This window comes from Ochotona princeps, chromosome 15, assembly GCF_030435755.1.
Source record: "Ochotona princeps isolate mOchPri1 chromosome 15, mOchPri1.hap1, whole genome shotgun sequence".
NCBI lineage: Eukaryota > Metazoa > Chordata > Mammalia > Lagomorpha > Ochotonidae > Ochotona > Ochotona princeps.
Genome location: NC_080846.1, coordinates 57362735 through 57381903, shown reverse-complemented (window position 1 = coordinate 57381903; position 19169 = coordinate 57362735). Strand labels below are relative to the sequence as shown.

The window sequence follows — 19169 nt, the reverse complement described above, 5'->3', positions numbered from 1 at the left end:
CTCTTCCGGGTCTTCCACGCGGGTGCAGGGTCCCAATGCATTGGGCCGTCCTCAACTGCTTTCCCAGGCCACAAGCAGGGAGCTGGATGGGATTAGAACCAGCGCCCATATGGGATCCCGGGGCATTCAAGGAGAGGACTTTAGCCACTAGGCCACGCTGCCGGCCCCCCTAGCCCCATCTCTTACGCAAATCAATGGATGCTGCAGCCTAGCCAAACCATGCCCACTATACACTCTGCCCTATGTACATAGCAGGAATTGCAGCCTAGTCAGAGCGATCCCCTGTAGTCTCCAGTAGGCCCGCCCCCAGCCCTGTTTCCTGTGCATGCCAGTATGTGCACCATACTAATCCAGTCTGTCCCACATCCCATTCAGCTTTTGTACGTATCAGTGAGTTTTGTAACCTAGCTCAGACTAACTCTCCCCATTATTCAGCCGCATTCATGCCAGTAGGTGCCTCTGTATGTCTACCCAAGTCTGCCCTTAGCTCTGGTTCTCTTGCTCACCAGTTGGAGTACAGCCCATCAGAGGGGTGCCTGTAGTTTCCCTCCTGGGTCCAGTACCAGTCATGGATATTGCATTTTCCAAGTGGTTCTGCAGTCTAGCTTGACAGGATTTATCCCCAGTCCCAGCACATGCCAGCAGATGCTGCAGCAAAGCGCAACCAGCCAGCACTTACTGTGGCTCGTGCATGAACCAGTGGATGTGATTGCTTAGCCCAGCCTGGCTCTCCCTCTAACTAAGCTTACATGCACAGTAATGGGTTTCATTGCCCTACCCAGCCTGGTTTGCTTGTAATCCCTGCTGTCACACTCGGTGGCCCAACAGGAGAGCCCACCCGCTGGGCTTGCCCCCTTCTAGGGTTTTATGTGTGCTGGAGGGAACTGTGGCCCATACTGCATGGCTTGCCTCACCCCAATATCCACCAGTGGGTGCTGCAGCCTTGCTCAGCCTAGCCTGCCCCAAGTCCAGCTTATACTGGTGGGTGCTAAACCTAGCCTAGCCAGCCAGCCCCCAGTTCCAGCCTGCCCTCAGACCAGAGCCACATATATAATAGTGGGTACTGTAATATGGCCTGGTTTGGGCTGCTCCCAGTCTTGGTTCTTGAGCTCATTTACAGGGACTGCATTCTGACAGAGGAGTTTCCCAAGCTCCTCGATCAGATCACCTCCCAATGGTAGATCTTGTGCACAGTGGTGGGTCCTTGGCCCAGCCTGACTTGGCCTACCTCCTGTCCTGACAGGAACAGCGGCTTTGACCAAGTGGCTCACACCCATTCTGACTCTTAATGTTGGGTGCTACAGCCCAGCCCAACCCTGCCTGGCCCACTCTCAGACACAGCTCTAACATGGTCCAGCAGGGGCAGCAGTTTCCCTCCTGGGAAACTGTCTTACACTCACCCAGTCTGTCTTACACCCACCCTGAATCTCACAAGCACCAGTGAATGCTGGAGCCCAGTCTGGCATACCACAGACCCAATGCACACCTATGCTACAGCTGTATTGAGCCGTTTACCACCCCAATTCTGACTCTTGAGCTCATCAGTGGGAACCACAACTCAGCCTGGTTGTCCCCTTAGCTCCTGACCAGGCTTGCTCCCAACCACAGATCTTGCGCTTCGGTCAGTGGTTGCTCTGTCCCAGCGCAGCATAGCATATCGCTCATCTTTGCCTTTGCCATCAGATGCTCTAATCTGGCTCCCAGTCCCCACTGTCACTGGTGGTGCTACAGCCTGGCCTTTCCAAGCTTGCCTCTATCCCAGACTTTTATGCAAACTGGTAAGCATGATAGCCTAGTCCAGCCTGTCCCACACCCCATCCTGGCTCCTGTGCATGCCAGGGTGCTATGGTTTGGCCTAGCTCTGTTGATCTGCCCCCTCCAGAACCAACCCACACGCTTGCCAACAAATGGAGTTGACTTGCCTGGCCTGATCAACACTCAGGGCTGACTCAGATGCTCACCAGTGGAAGCTGCAACTCACCAGGAGAGTTTCCTCTATTTCCCTACCAGGCCCAGCCCCAGACCCAGGTCTCATGTGTGCCAATGGGTGCTAGACCCTTACCCAACACAGTCTGCTCCTTCTATCTTGGCCTTTATGTGTATTGGTGGATATTACAACCCTTCCCATCCCACTTCCTGTTCGTGGGTGTGCCTATAAGTGATGCAGCCTGGACCAGATTGGCCTGTTCCCTGCCCCAGCACCCATGAGTGTAGGAGTTCCATGGTCATGCCTAGCTTAACCTATCACTACCCCCATCTCTTGAATACTAGTAGGTATTTCCACAGGGGTGAGCCCAAATATCCCCCACAAAATCTGCCCCCAGACCTGATTCTCTCACGTGCTCTTTAGTGTCATAGCCCAGCCTAATATTACCCATTGCCTATTCTTACACTCACTGGTGGGTTCTGTTCTAGCCCTGCCAGCTGGCTGTGGCTGGCATGAGATCTGCTGCTATCAAGCCCTGCTTGATCATATACCTTTTTCTACCATTGCACGCAGTTTGCTCCTGGGGCCCAGCACATAAATTAACTGCTCCTGCATCATGCCGGCTTAGCACCAACATGGGACTCATCTGCACAAGGCACTCTACTGGCCTACCCCCATCCAGGCACTGGAGCACAGGCACCACCCTTGCCACTTGCCTAAGTGAGAGGAAGCCACAGTCCCAGTGGAAGGGCCAGAGCTGGCTGTTAATGAAGACCACAGAGGTGCAGAGGTGTGTGCCTGTGGGAGGGGTGTGTCTTGATGTCTCCTGGGGTGCTTTCACCTAGGCCTGGATATGATGGAGGGAGGGAGGAAGTCCCAGAGTCCATCCTATTTTCCCTGGGATGTGGGCTGGGGGTAGCTGAGGTCCCTCCCTCTGCCTGCAGCTCTGTCGTGCTGACTTGTCTTCCTTCCTGGGCCAGCACCCAATGGGGCTATGGGGCCAAAAGTTGCTCCAAGAGCAGGGCCTGCAAGTGTGCCTGCTGCATGAACTGAAGCCTTTACTGAACAGGGCCAGTCCAGGGGTAGAGTCTGCCCTTGCCCTGCTCCTCCTCTGAGCAGCGCCCATGTTCCTGCAAGTTCCATTGGTTGCAAGCTTCCCCAGTCTGAGCCCTGCCTTCATGACCACCCCAGCTGGCCAGTGAAGGGCAAGGATTTGGAATCCAACCACTGAATGGCCCTCACTTTCCTTGTGACCCATCTATTGCATCTCTCTGACATTCTGGAACCACCTATGGACATCCAAAAACTAATTATGCTGACCCTTGTCATCACCTTAGCTCACTGGCAAGTGCAGAAACTAGACTGGAGTGCAGGTCATTTTGTCACACCTACCACTTTGCATGAGTCAGGGATGGGAGCAGACTGAGCAGGGCCATGTTGCAGCACCCACCAGCGAGAGTTGAGGCTGGGAGCTAGGCTATAGCATCTGATGGCAAACGTCAAGAGAGGGGAGTGACTATGCCAAGCTGAGTCAGAGCAACCACTGGCATGCACAAGATCTGTGACTGGGAATAGGTCTGCTTGGGGAGCTAAGAGAACACCCTAGCTGGTTGAGGTTTCCACTAGTGAGTGCGTGAGGGGGCGAAGTGGGGGCTGTGTTCTGGTCTGGATGTGGCTACAGTGTCCTTTGGCACAAGTGTGGACTGGGTCTGGGTTGCTCCAGACTGGGCTAGACTCCAGCACCCGCCAGGGTAGATGTAGGATGGGCTGAGCTAGGTCTCTTCCCCTTCTATGCCACATGTGAGCTGTGTCTGGGTGTGGATCAGACTTGGCTGAGCTGTAACACCCAACAATAAAACCGGAATGGGTAAAGGCTGGTCAGGAAAGGTCACTGTTACTGCTAGGACAGGAGGTGGACTAAGTAGGGCTGGCTCCTGGACCCACCCATGGATATGAGATCTGGCATTGGGAGCAATTTGGATGGAGATGCTTGGGGAACTTCTCTGTAAGGACACAATCCCTGAAGGTGAGTGCAAGAACCATGATAGGGAGCAGCCCAAACTAGGCCAGGGAATGGTGCCTTCTGGCATACATTTGGAGCAGGCCAGGGGCAAACCAGGCTGGGCCAGTTCATATCACCGGTTGGCGAATCTGAGCACCAGAATGGAGTATGGGTTGGGCCGGGTTGGGCCACAAGGCAAGCCATTTCATGTGAGGGTCAGTACTGGGGGCTGGCTGAGCTGGGCTAGGCTGTAGCCCCTACCAGCATGAGCTGGAACCCATTAGCGTGAGCAGGCCTGACCAGGCTACAGCACCCACTGGCAAATGCCAAGATGAGGCAGGCCATGCCAAACTGGGTCACAGCACCCAACCAGCACACATTAGAACCAGGGAGGGAGGGGGTAATCCCAGTAGGATGGCTGCATGGGACTCCCCTGCTGGACCACCACTCCCACTGGAAAGTGTGAGAGCTGAAATGGGGGCAGACCAGGCCAGACAGGGCTACAAGAACTGTTGACCTCATGTGAGCTGAATTAGGGGAAAACCAGGCTGGGTTGACTGTTCTGTGGTGCATGCATAAGCTAGAGTGGGTGTGGGTTGGTTGGGCTTTGCTGTAGCATCAGCTGGCAGATGCTGGCACGGGGGGCAAATTCTGTCAAGTTAAACTGCAGAACCACCTGGAGAGTGTATGATCCAGGAGTTGAGTGGGTGCAGTTGGAAAATAGTGGGTACCTCCCTCTTTGGGATGCTGTTCCAATGATGAACATGAGAACCAGGGCTGAGGCAGGCATGGCTAGACAGAGTGGTACCCACTGGCACTTGTGTGGCCTGGATGGTGGGGCAGGTTGGTTGATCTAGGTTTCAATATCCATTGACATGTATGAGACCTGAATGGGATCTGGGATAGCCTGGACCAGTCTGCTGTACATACTGCAGGCACAGGAACCAGTGGATGGGGCAGGACTGGTTTATTGTGGGTCACTCTGAGTAGGTTGCAGCTCCCATTGGTTTGTGTGAGGGCTGAATGGGGGATGGGCAGGATTAGACTGTGCTCCAACACCAATTGGTTTGTGTAGAAGACAGGACTCGAGGCAGAATTGACCCTGCAGTTGCAACTGCCAGCATATGCATAAGGTGATTGAGGCGATGAATTGTGCTGGACCCTGTATTGGCAAGCACACACAAGAATCAGGTCTGGGATCACCTCAGATGAAGCTTCTTTGGGAATACTCCCAAGTGAATCGCTGGACACAAAACCCTAACCGTGGAGAGAATTGCCAGTCTAATCGTGGAGTGTATGTGTTAGAGCTGGGCTTCCTGAGTGGCTTAGATGGAGCAGTGGACAGCATATCCAGGTGCACATGTAGGGCTTGGGGGTATATTGGAGCCTGCAGAGGACATCCGGCACCATAGCAAAGGACAGAGGATAGAACAAATTGATCAACTACCCCAAATGTTGGCAGTGAGTTTCTGGGAAAATGGAGACTCTAAGGTGGACAATTTCAAATGGTGGATTCTGGAGAGATTTTTATCATGCCTAGAGTTTGGAGATTGGCAGTATTTCAGAACTGTTGAACTATCAAAACCTTTTGAGTAGGACCCTTGGAACATGCCACCTGGGGTGGTGTCAGATGGCTGTCCTCCATCTTGGAATGCAGAGGCCTTTGAGAGGCTGGGTGTGCTGATAACTTAAAAAATAGCCCCAAATCGTTATTTTGAGTTCAACAGGAGACAGGTGTTATTTTACAAATTGAAAACTGTTGTGGGCTAAGGAGTTAATTAGCCCTTGTTAAGCTGAGCAGTACAGGAAATGGGATTGCAGCTAAAGGCTTCTAGGATAATTGGACTCATTGGCATACTATTGTTTGGTGAAAGGACTGGGTGGGTGGGAGGAAGAGTATAAAAGGAGTAATAAAGGAAGACTTTGGAGTGGTCTCCTGTGGGTGCTTCATCCCTAGACCCTCTCCCTGTCCAGGTTATTGGCTCTGCTGGCCGGAGCAGAAAAGAGCTGACTAGAGGGGTGTCAGTGTTTCTTGGAGAGGCTTGAAGAAAGGCTCAGTGTAAGACTTCCGTGTGCAATTCCTGGATTTATAATATGTGTCAAGCTTTCATGCTGTGAGAGTTTGATTCAAACAGAGAAAACTAGTGTTCTCTTCAGCAACCTTCAACTATACATAATTCATGATAGTTAAACACAAAGGTCCAGAGAGAGCAGGTATCAGATACAGGTAGTCAGACCCCATTGGGATGCACAGGCCATAGCAGGGCACCTACTTCCGGTGCTGGTGCAACTTTCAATTCCAGCATCTTACTGAGGTACACTCTGAAAAGCAGCATGTGGAAGACCAAAACTTTGGATCCCTGACACCCACCACGGGAACCCCAGATGGAGTTTATAGCTTCTGGCTTGGTGAGCCTGGCCTGTTTCCCCAGAGAGACCAGATGTTGCCCAGGATCTGTGGCAAGCCCGAGGCTCCATGTGTATAGAGGCTGGGTCTGCAGGGGGACAGTGTGGGAAGGTCCCAGATGTCAGAGGAGGAGGTGAGTCCTGCCCTAGAAGAGATGAGGCCAGACATGGGTTTAAAGGAGAACTCTGGAACTCTACACATAGGGCTTCTTGGCGAAAAAGCTAATCCACACAGGAGAACGGAGATAAAAAGACCACCACCGCTCTGTTACTGGCCTGCTTCTTAAAATCCCCAGTCTGACTGCAGGATGAAGGACAGCCTCACCTGAGTGGAGAGACCCCTGGGCCATCCTTGGCCATCTTCACTTTCCATCACTGTACAGGAAAGGCTTTCCCAGAGGAAGCCCCTGACACTTCCAAATCCCTAGACTCACTGCATTCCATGGAAATGCTAGAGCATTGGGCCCTGCAGCTTGTCTAATAAAAGGCTGCTGCCTGCCAGGCCACCAGCACCCCCAGGCTTCTGTCTCTTCTCATCAGTTTCCCTTCTGATGACCAGGATTCAGGCAAGCTGAAGGCATGGACCTGGACAACCCTCCCAGAACTGCTCCATGCCACAGCTTCCAGGAGAGAGACATCAGCCTGGAAATGCCCAAGTCATTGGCATGATACTGTCACTCATGTAATGCGAGGCTCCTGAAGACCCCATCTAGGCCACCTCTGACTCCACATTCTGATCTTGTGCTGTGAACCTGGGACAGGTCTGCATTTCATTGCACCTTTTGACAGTGGTAACCATGGGACAGGTGTGTTAGAAGCACATGCACTATATGTGCCCTGCACCTGGCTTGGAGCATCATCCCTTCATGGTCACTGTGAGCCATTTGGCACTCCTGGGGGTGACCTTGAGTACTCTCTAAAGTTATGTTTCCATGTGACTTCCCAGAGGCACTCCAAGACACGGCTGCCTGGTTAAGCTGAAGTATGCACGACTCTAGTTGTGTGCTAGAAGGTTGCAAGACCAAAGAACTATGCTCCTTCTGGTGTAGCATCCATTTTACTCTCAGAATTGGAAGAAAAGGTCATTCACGAAGTGGCATGTGCCTTCCTCGAGAAACATGGAAGAGAAGAACAGGGATATGTGTGTGTGTGTGTGTGTGTGTGTGTAGGAAGGCCCCATCCCTACAGCTTCCCCAGCTGAGGCCAAAGAGGTCCTCTCCTCTGCAGTTGGCCTCCACCCTCACCTCCTTTCTGCTCACTCACATTTTGCACAGGCGGCTTTGAAAGATTAAGGCATGGCCAGCGTCCCTGTGGACCTGAACACTGCACAAAGAATCCCCAGGTATCTGGCCCACCTCTGTCCTCTGCAGTGCTTAGGCCACAGCTGAGCTTCCTGCCCTGCTCCCACCTGTAGCTATTTGAGTGCACACCATCATGCCAGAGCCCATGGTCCTTGGGGGGAGGGTCTTGTCCGCAGTCACAAGTGAGGAGGACATTGGATATGGAAATGTGCATCTCTGCTCCAGTGCACATCACTGTGGACTTGGGTCTCCTGCTGTACCAGAGCTCTCAGACTGTCCTTGTGTGTAGGCAACTAAGCATGCTTGGAGTCTCTGTCCCTGTGCCTCTCTCCTCCCCTCTTCCTTCCCTGCTCTGCCCCATTTCCTCCTTCCCACTCCACTCTCTTCCCTCCCCTTCTTCCTTCCCTGCCTCCTCCTTCTCCCCCCTCTCATCCCTCCTGCTCTCTTCCTGTCTCTCTTTCACCTTTCCCTTCTTCCCCTTTGGTGCTCTCCTCTTCTTCCTTAGCTCCTTCCCTTTCTTTCCTCCTTCCGTCCTGTGTCCAGCCTTCCTCCCTTCACCCTCCTCCAGCATCTAGGAACCATTCTTCTGTGATCTGTTACTGTGAGGTCATACTTGGAGAAATTCCCATAGCAATGAGAATGACTGTCTTTCCAAGACAGTTTGCTCATTGATTCCCAAAGTGTACACAGGGACCTGACATCATGCAGGCCCAATTCCATGCACACAGTGATGATTTTTATTCATGAGAAACCCACACAAGGCTCAAGGAAAAGAAAATCCTCAAGCAGCTCTGGTTGGAGGATCCCTGTTCTTGAGTTACCCTAGTCAGTCTAGTAGGGGCAGCCTTTTCATGCAGATTCTTGCTCTCAGCCAGAATCTGATGATCCTGCTGCAAATCCTACCTAGCCACTGCCAGCCCTGGCTCTGGATGAAAGCAGCGACTGAGGCCTCAGGCTCTTGAGGAACAGGTGCAGAAACGTCACTGCTCCCAGTGAAGAGAGGGGAGGAGAAGGCCACGGGGAGGGTAGGAATTGAGATTTCAGACTCCATAGGCTCAGCTGCTTGGACCTCTACCTGAATATTGGCTTCACTACTTCTGATGATGGGAAGGACAAGAATTCTATAGGGAAAGGCATGGGCTGAGCTGGAATGGGGCCACCCACCTCTCTGCTCTTGGCTATTCAGGGGAGAGGCAAATACAGGTCCTGCATCCTAGGGCTCAGGCTTGGGTGCCTGAGGGCCCTGAAGCAAAAGGATCTCATAGGTGGGCAAACCTGGTTCACTCTGCATCTCTCTGCATTCCAGGAGCACAGGTGGCCAGGCTACACTTAGAGGCTGGGGCCCAGGCCAAGCTCTTCTCCCACAGCAGGACCTTCTCCAAACCCAATGTATCTGGCTTCAGGAATGGTGTGGTCTCCCTAGAACCTGTCAGCAATCTGAGGCTTGCCAGTTACTCCTGTCACTTCTGGGTCCTCTGGAGCTCCTGGCAACGGCACAAGGGTGAACAGGCACTCTAGCAAGTCCTCCAGGTCTGGGCTGAGTGTGAATGACAAATGAAAGCATGTGGCTCCCACATGGAATGGGGCACCATAGCTCCTCTGGATCCAGCTGTAGAATGGTATCTCCACTGCCAGCATTGTGAAAAGGATGACTCCAAAACTCTGGATATCCCAGAACAGATCATAATGTCACTGTAGGAATACCACTGGGACCCTGAATTCAAGAATTCCACAGAAGCTGCTCACCATCTCACCCTCAGGTACCAAGCAACTCAACCTGAAGCCTACTAGCTTGACAAGATAGGCTGGAATACAGCAGGATATTCCCCAATTTGATGCTGCTGTGTGCCACACACTGCCTCTGTTTGGTCTCCAGCAGCTGACACAACATGTCCTGGGTCTCATCCTCCAGTCCCCTGTCCCATCACATGGCTCCTTAGGATGCCATTGCTTGCCAGGTCCATTACGAAGCACAGGTAGTGGACCACATCAGGTCCCAGGCCTCGTCCTTCTCCAGGCCCCTATCTCATCACATGACTCTATAGGATGCCATTGCTTGCCAGGTCCATTACTAAGTGCAGGTGGTGGGACCCTGTGGTTCACCTGTAGTAGCTGGATCATGCTTTTATGCTACAGATTGCTAAGGATTTCCATTGTCTCATGTCAGCTCCCTCCAGTTCCACAGTTGATTTGCTCATCTAGGACTACGTTCAAAGGTGTGTGGCTCTTGGTTATCCTCTGGTAGGATGATAGCACCATGCCAAAGCTGCCCCAGCCAAGGGATGACAGAAAGTTCAGCTCAGACAAGTGAGGAAATTTTCTCAGCCTTCCATTAGGAGTTTTGTATCTGCTTTCTCTCTAATGTGCAGCCCTAACAATGCTACCTAAGGGGCCAGGGTTGAAATGAAAGGACAGCAGTGGGACTAGCTGCTAAGGAATGTATGTCACGATGTATGATCAACATGGAAGTTTCCACAGGTCAAGTGTCTGTGAGAAAAAAAACAACACATGAGCAGGTTAGGTGAGCAAGACACATGAGAAGTCCAATGGGACCCAGGCAAAGCTATTTTGTGTCATGGGATGCATCTGGCTAGTGGCAAAGCAAGACAGTCAGCAAGTGTGAAAAGAGGACAGGAGATTGCCAGTTCCCTGTCATAGTACTAGGTTTCAAGCATGGCTAACCAAAGGTATCTGCTTCTGTATCTGATTGGCCAAAAGTGTAAGTTGGTTAAATTATGTGCCACTTAAGTTGATTAATTTGTAATGCACGCCACCTGAATTGCTTGAAAATCCATGCCTGCTGTGTCAATGAGAGCTTAAAATCCCCCTGACTTTGGTCGTGCAATGCGGTGGTTCCTGGAGTATAGCAGGAGCTGCCTCGCCAAGCTTGATTAAGAAAGACTCCTCCTTCCATCCTACCCTTGGTGTCTGGTATGATCTCTCTCACTGTGCAAGTTTGTTAAGCATGGATTATGAGTGTCTTGGCTCACTTTGTGATTTAAGTTTTAATGCCATAGACGCATTGCACTAACCATTCTCTTGGCCAAAGGATGTTGGGCCCAACTGATGTCTTTTAAAAAAATAATTATTTTGGAAGATGAATATATTTTGACTTAGCTTTTAATTAATGTAATATTACATGCTTTACACATACACACATCTTGGATATACAGCTTGAAGAATGTTTGTTTGCATGTTCAGCAGTTAACTGCTCCCTTCAAGATATTAAGTGCTTTCAGCATCATGGAAAGTTCTCACCTGCCCCCTGCATATGTTCAGCCTGTGGGAACAGCTGTTCTGACCTACTTTGTCATTAGTTTGTCTCACTTTGATCCTGTATTTATGGAACTACATAGACTAAACCATCTGATGTTTGTTTCTGCCAGAATAAACTCTCCTTCTAAATACTTTTAATTACTCATGACACACATGAGTTCATTCTCATTCTTAAGTTTTGAGTACTCTATATAAAGAGTTTTGAGTGCTATAAATAAACAGCCTATTTACGCTTCCTTTAAGTCACATGGCTTTGGAAGAAACAGCATGGATGCCATTGTTCTCTCAGTGGCGAGGTAGCCCTTTGTGTTTGTACTGTCCTCCCAAGAACATGAGTATCCACCACTAATTTATAGACAAAGTGTAGCTGTGTCTGCTGAAATCACTATACGATTGATGGAATGCTTCTGAAGTTTTTCAGTTACATGTTCTAAAATTCTCTTGTGTAAGAACTACTAACATCTGGCCATAGCTGTAGACCTCGTATGTGGATTTCAACTTACTCATACTTAAGGTTTTCTCAAAAAAATTCTGAGACTCATCAGTGCTTTACCTTAGTATTTTTTTAAGATTTATTTATTTTATTGGAAAGGCAGATGTACAGAGAGGAGGAGAGACAGGAAGATCTTCCATCCAATGATTCACTCCCCAAGTGGCCGCAATGGCCAGTGTTGCTCCAGTCCGAAGCCAGGAGCCAGGAACCTCTTTCCCCGTCTCACACGTGGGTGCATGGTGCCAAGGCTTTGGGCCGTCCTCGACTGCATTTCCAGGCCACAAGCAGGGAGCTGGGTGGGAAGTGGAGCTGCCAGGATTAGAACCATTGCCATATGTGATCCCAGTATGTTCAAGGCGAGGACCTTAACCATTATGCTATCACGCTGGACCCTTACACTAGTATTTTTAAGAGACCATATAATATGGTATTATGTCATTCGATCCTGGTAGTCTTTGGGTCACTGATTTTTATGGGTCATTATTGATTTTAGGAGTATTCAATGAGATGATTAGAGATGAAAATCCCAAAACTGAAGAACTGATGATGACATTTAGCTTGACAAAATAAAGAAGTAAAAGCTAAGAGGGAAGCTTGTTTTTGATGGAAAACTATGTGAAGAACCAGAAAAGGGAAGAGGAGAGGGAGGTGGAGAAAGAGGAAGAGAGGATCAATATACCATAAAGTCTCAGAAATTACAACAGAGACATGAAGGTTCAGCTTCCCTGAGAGGTGGGAAAAGTGGTTCCTAAAACCATAGTGAGTATTGTAGTATTTGAGGATAGTATCTAATATCAGAGAAAATGGAGAGGTCTTCAGAGGCAAGGCCTCCATATGGTCAAACAGCAGGAAGGATTTTGGGTGGATCAGAGGGGCAGGAGTAACTCTAAGAGCCCAAGGAGCAGAGGTGTGACTGTGGTTATGTGGCTCAGATGGAGTCGCTTGGAAGGCCATCAGACTAGGTGAGTCATTCCTACCGACTTTTCCCTCTGCATTTGGTTAGGGGGAACTACAAAAGCAAATAGACTCTGTAAGTGTCCCCTAAGTACCCATGACCAACATTAACCAGCCAATGCCAGCTTTGTTTCAGCTACACCCCATTTCCTTTCAATTCACTTCTCCCAACCTGTTGGCCTGGTGGGCTTGAAAAACTCCCAGCTATCGAATTGTGAACATTGTAATATAAATAAAATACAAGGAATTTTTAAAAAGTTTTATTTTTTATTGGAAAGTCAGATAAACGGAGAGGGAAAGAGACAGAGAGGAAGATCTTCTGAATTTCAACACACAATTTCATTATCATAGATTGAAAAAGTCATCATTACTTCTCCAATATCACTGAATGCTCAGCTAGCATTCAGGTTTACTTGTTCATTTTTATAAAGTTGTTTCTTTTAAAAAATTTATTTGAAGGATGAAGGACAGGACTCTTGAGTTGGGTGTTTCATACAATTTCCAGAGTGTTCCTACGATGAACTCTTGACGGCCCTCTTTCCCCAGCCTCACTTCCCTATTTTGTTATTCCTGGGATCAATTCCCAAAACAACTGCCCAGGATTTGATTCTGTTGATGAGTCTGCTGGACCTAACCCTGGAGATTGCCTCTCTTCTCCCGCACTGATTCTAGGAGGTTCTTGGGGGTCCTGCTCCTCTTCTGTCAGATCATGGGGGAAAGAACGTGATAACCTCATCTCCCCCATGCCTGCGGCACTGTCTGCTCCTTCAGGCACTTTTGGGGAATGTGACTCAGAGGTGGACGTGCTACACTGGTCCAGGTACAACTGCTTCCTGCTGTATCAGATGGGGACCTTCTCAGCCTTCCTGGAGCTACTCCACGTGGAAATCGACAACAGCCAGGCCTGTAGCAGTGCCCTTCGGAAACCAGCCGTGTCCATCGCTGACAGCATGGAGCTCCGGGTGCTGCTGAGTGTCATGTACCTGATGGTGGAAAATATCCACCTGGAGCGAGAGACCGACTCCTACGGCTGGAAGACAGCCCAGCAGACCTTGCAGTGAGCTGAGCTACTCTGTGCATAATGAGGAACCCTTTGCCCTTCTGCTCTTCTCCATGGTCACCAAGTTCTGCAGTGGCTTGGCCCCCCACTTCCCCATCAAGAAGGTCCTGCTTCTGCTTTGGAAGGTGGTCATGTTTACCCTTGGTGGATTTGAGCATCTTCAGTTGCTCAAAGTCCGGAAGCGGGCAGAACTGGGCTTGCCTCCGCTGCCTGAGGACAGTATCCAGGTGGTGAAGAGCATGCGTGCTGCCTCCCCGCCCTCTTACACCCTGGATCTGGGGGAGTCTCAGCTGGCACCGCCCCCCTCCAAACTGCGGGGACACCGCAGTTCTCGAAGGCAACTCCTCACTAAGCAAGACAGCCTGGACATCTACAATGAAAGGGATCTCTTCAAGAATGAAGAGCCAGCCGCGGAGGAGGAAGAGGAGCCTCCCAGGGATGGAGAGCTAGACCTGCTGGAACAGGACCCGCTGGTCCCTCCTCCACCCTTGCAAGCACCTCTCTCTGCTGATCTGGTGGCTTTTCCCAAGGGCCTTCCTTGGGCCCCCAAAGTCAGGCAGAAGGACATGGAGCAGTTCTTGGAGATGAGCAGGAACAAGTTCATCGGCTTCACGCTGGGGCAGGACACGGACACCTTGGTTGGATTGCCTAGACCCATTCACGAGAGTGTGAAGACCCTTAAGCAGCACAAGTATATCTCCATCGTGGATGTGCAGATCAAGAATGAGGAGGAGCTGGAGAAGTGTCCCATGTCTCTGGGGGAAGAAGTGGTTCCAGAGACACCATGTGAAATCCTCTACCAGGGCATGCTGTATAGCCTTCCCCAGTACATGATTGCTCTGCTTAAGATTCTGCTGGCTGCAGCGCCCACCTCCAAGGCTAAGACAGACTCCATCAAAATCCTGGCAGACTTCCTGCCTGAAGAGATGCCCATCTCTGTAGTTCAGAGCATGAAGCTGGGCATCGATGTGAACAGGCACGAAGAGATCATTGTCAAGAGCATCTCCGCCCTACTCCTGCTCCTTCTCAAACACTTCAAACTCAACCACATCTACCAGTTTGAATATGTATCGCAACATTTGGTATTTGCCAGCTGTATCCCTTTGATCCTGAAGTTCTTCAATCAAAACATCTTGTCCTACATCACTGCCAAGAACAGCATCACCGTCCTGGACTACCCTGGCTGTACCATCCAGGATTTGCCGCAGCTTACTGCCGAGAGCCTGGAGGCGGGGGACAACAGCCAGTTCTGCTGGAGGAACCTCTTCTCCTGCATCAACCTCCTGCGGCTGCTCAACAAGCTGACCAAGTGGAAGCATTCCCGGACCATGATGCTGGTGGTGTTTAAATCAGCTCCAATCTTGAAACGAGCCCTCAAGGTCAAACAGGCCATGCTGCAACTTTATGTCCTGAAGCTGCTGAAGATACAGACCACGTACCTGGGGCGCCAGTGGAGAAAGAGCAACATGAAAACCATGCCAGCCATTTACCAGAAAGTGCGCCACCGCATGAACGACGACTGGGCTTACGGGAACGACATCGATGCCAGGCCGTGGGACTTCCAGGCAGAGGAATGCACGCTGAGGGCCAACATTGAGGCTTTCAACAGCCGCCGCTACAACAGAACCCGGGACTCGGAGTTCTCAACTGTGGATAACTGCTTGCAGAGCGTGCTGGACAGAGGCTGGATCTGCCTGAAGATTTCCACTATTCGTATGAGCTCTGGCTGGAGAGAGAGGTGTTTTCCCAGCCCATCTGCTGGAGGAGCTGCTCCAGAATCACTGAGCTCTTCCCATCAGCTGTCTGGCAGATGGAGGTCGGCTCAGATCAACGGTGCTTCACAAGCCTGCCCGCTCAGCCTTGGCCTCCTGCTTGGAGACTGCTTGTTCAAGGGGAGTTCTGGCCCAGCCCTGGGACATAGAGGATAGCTCAGGACTAGACTCTGGCAGCTTGTGGACCTAGATAGAGATTGCATGAGGTTGGCATCTAAGTCAAAGCAAATCCATCGCCTTGGCCAGCGGTCAGCCGGTTGCCTGGTTGACCTTGGACGGATCCAGGCCAGGCTCGCTGGAAGGTCCCCTGCCTGTTGCAGTCAGCTCGACCCAGGCCAGCCTTCCCTGGCTCTAAGGGTGAGAAGCTGGCACCCATCACAGGGAAGGACAGGGGGCCAGATGACATCACAGGCAGAACCCTGGGTTCCTAGGAACCATCCAAAGTTTGGTAAAAGCAACTTTGAAATGAAGTGTGCATTTTACATTTTATATGTCAGAGCACCTGCGCCTTCGTGGAGGGTTTGCGGACTTCCTGTTTCCCAGCACCGCATGTTACACGGAAGTATTGCCCAGAATGTTTTCCCCTGTGTTTCCTGTGAAGTTACTTCCTTGTGTTCCTTGTACAGGAAATGGAGAACACTGCCACTTGGAGAGGCCCCGGCCAGTGTGAACTCAGCAGGCCTCTCCTAAGGCTGTTTCTTGGTTTTCCCAAACAACTTCAGTCTGAAAATGGCCACGCACTCTGCAGAAAATTATCCTTTTCATCCGAGGCCTTGTTTGAAATGACAAGTTAACTACAGGGGGTTTATTTATTGAGACGGCATAGCCATTTGTGCTCATGATTGGTTGATTTTTTAATTGAAAAGAACAGCAAGAGCATCCCAGCTTGCTGTTTTCTCCCCTGATGTTGAGTGCCGTCCCCGCCCCAGGTTTTACTGGCAGCGTCTCCACAGGCCGCGGGGCCATCTAGTAGTTCTGCTTCTCCCCGAAGGCTTCGTGTGTCAGCCTCTTTGACTTCTGCAGTGGGCTCACATACTTCCCCCAAGAAGTAGGCTTTTAGAGAAGTTTGTGATTCAGTCAGCTCGTTCTGTTTGTCTTGCATTCCACAACCATCATCTCCATCTGCAAGCTTTTCAACTTTCAATGCTCCCCTCCCAGGGCAGACACCATTGAATCCTTTCCCAGTCAGTCCAGCAACTTATCCCCCTGCCCTTTGGCATCTCTTCAGGAGGCTGTGTCACAAGGAATCATATGAAAATATAATTAGTAAATGTTGGATTTTACCTCTTTGTGTTTTAGGACATCAGGACTTCTGCCTTGACAGAAAGCCCCTGAGGAATGCACGCATGTGATGGATAAGCTTCTTGTAAATGTTCCCAAAGCAGGACAGGAATCCTCATGTAATCAACATGATTTATTGAGCATAGCTTTGTGAATTTCATTAATCCTGGATCATCCTAAAGTGATATGAATATGATTTGCATAGAAAGACAAGTTTTCCAGGAAAGAGATACGCTGATTTTAAAACCACGTAGTGTTCCATTCGTGTCAACAGCAGGTCTCCCTTTAAGCTCTCTGGGTGCAGAAGTACACGCTGAGGTGCATCGCTGCTCACGTGTGTGGCTGATGGCTCACAGGGTCAGGGTGCGCACAGGGTGGGTGGACTGGCAGGCAGGAAGTGAAGCAGCAAGTGCGCTTGAGCTGCAGACCATCACATGGAGTTCCTCCTAGCCTGCTGGGGACTGCTCTCGATGCTGGCTGCCAGCCCACATGCCAGGGAGCCCAGGCGAACCCTCCAATGTGTGAGCCCCTACATGAGGCTGTGGGTAAGTCCACGTTAGCCATCCTGGGAGGGTGTCCACAGTCACTGCGTGGAGAACATGACACTTGTCCGCAGAGGGTTTTAATTTGTGAATACGTCAGCAACATGTTCACTGATAATGCTGTTATCTCCTGAAGCACTTTAATTAAAAAGGAAAATATCTAGAAAAAAAATTTATTTGCAGGAAGATTCAGGTGAGACCCATGTACTGTATTTGTTTGGGTTTTTGTTTGTTTCTAATCTGTAAGTTCCTTTCCACTAACATCCGTACACTAATTTTTTGCTACATTATCTAAAATGACTAAGAAGGAAGGTTCATTTTGACTTACAGTTTGGAAGTTTGTTGTCTAAGATTGGGTAACCCATTTGTCTGTCATCTGAAGGGGCTTAACAATGTGGAATGAGGGTGATACTGGTGAAATGCGTGTGGATGGATGGATAATTGTTAGCAAGCCACAAGAGCACAGTGACTCAGGATGCCCATTTGGGATACATAACAAGCCCTGCTGTGACAAAGTGCTCCTGAAGGCGTGCTCCTGTGACCTGGCAATCTCCCACTAGACCTGTATCACAGATGCTACCATTAGTCTAAGACCCCATCCCTAATCCATCAGTCACTGACCATTAGCAAGAATTTTGGACTATATATCTACTTGAGTCTAAACCATAACGAAACAGCCCTTTCCTTGAAATTTTTATTTCACGACAACAACAACAAAAACTGGTGATTTGCTCTGCAGTTTCCCACTGTCTGTGTTTTGCCGGTTGAATTCCTGTGGTGTCATTTAGCAGATACACTAACCATTACCTAGAACTACAGGCTGTGTCAACTTCAATGTTGACTGAGAGAGGGCAGCAAGAATATTAAGTGGAGTTGTAGCCCATGGATGTAACATTCTTTTCCCACTTATTGTCAGCAATAACTGTGAAAGTTGAAGCTGTAGGTCTGTGCCCAAATCCTCTAACCATGTGAAGAGTAGTCAAGGCCAGTGGGAGGGGGCGGGGAGGTCATGGTCACTGTGCATCCACAGGGGGAAGATGTGTGGGAATGGAGAAACGTCATCACAGAAGCAAAGCACAAGTATAGGAGTCTATACTCGATGTGGTTCAGTGCTGGGAGAGGAGATGGAAGAGAACCTCTTTTTGCTGAGAATGCCACAGGGAAAGACGAGCTCTTGTCACAAGAGGCTTGGGTTTCAACTGAGGAAGGGGATGGGGAGCAGAAGATGAAAGGATGGACAGATTGCTTTACAGTGGAAACGCTTGCCAGCAAAATCAGCAGAGTGCATGGTGGAGATGAGCTGTAGGCACAGCCCAGCACTGGCACGCAGAGATGAGAAGTAAGGGGAAAGAATGGTGAAGGCAAGAATGTGAGCAGCAGTCATGTTGTTCATTCTTTCTGGACTACTAAGTGTTGATGGGCTAAAACTACCTGCACTGATCGCTAACACAGCATCTCTCTTACACAAGAATTATGCATTGTTTTGATGCTTGTCTTTTTAAAAGATGTATTTATTTTTATTGTAAAGGCAGATATACAGAGAGGAGGAGAGACAGAGAGGAAGATCTTCCTTCTGATGGTTCACTCCCCAAGCAGCCGCAATGGCCTGTGCTGCGCCAATCCGCAGCCAGGAGCCAGGAGCTCTTCTGGGTCTCCCACACAGGTGCAGAGTTCCAAGGCTTTGAGCCATCCTTGACTGCCTTCCCAGGCCACAAGCAGGGAGCCAGATGGGAAGCAGGGCCGCCAGGATTGGAACCAGCAACCATATGGGATCCTGGCGCATGCAAGCCGAGGACCTTAACCACTATGCTGTCACACCGGGCCCTGATACTTGTCTTACAGCTAACAGGACCCAGGCTTAGAGATTTCCAGAGGCCATACCGTATGTGGATACATCATAGCTCAAGCTTGCAGTCAATGCTCTGACACAGTCAGTGCCTTCATGTGCTCCTTGATGTTGTTGCTTCGAAGTCTTCACGGTCATCATTTTGCTGTTGCAGGAAGTATAAATCATCAAAATATTTCAGATTATTTATGGTATTAAAAGCACTTTTTTGAGAAATGATTAAGTTATTTGAAAGTGTTAGAGGGAGAGCTGGAGAGCTGGATAGGAAGGGGGCTGCTGGGATTAGAACCAGTGCCCATATGATGGATG

The 19169-nt window shown here is 50.0% G+C and overlaps 1 pseudogene; it reads left to right on the top strand.

Annotated features, from left to right (window-relative positions):
- Nucleotides 1-13102: 13102 nt before the first annotated feature.
- LOC131482013 (striatin-interacting protein 2-like) lies at nucleotides 13103-15545 on the top strand (annotated as a pseudogene).
- Nucleotides 15546-19169: the final 3624 nt, after the last annotated feature.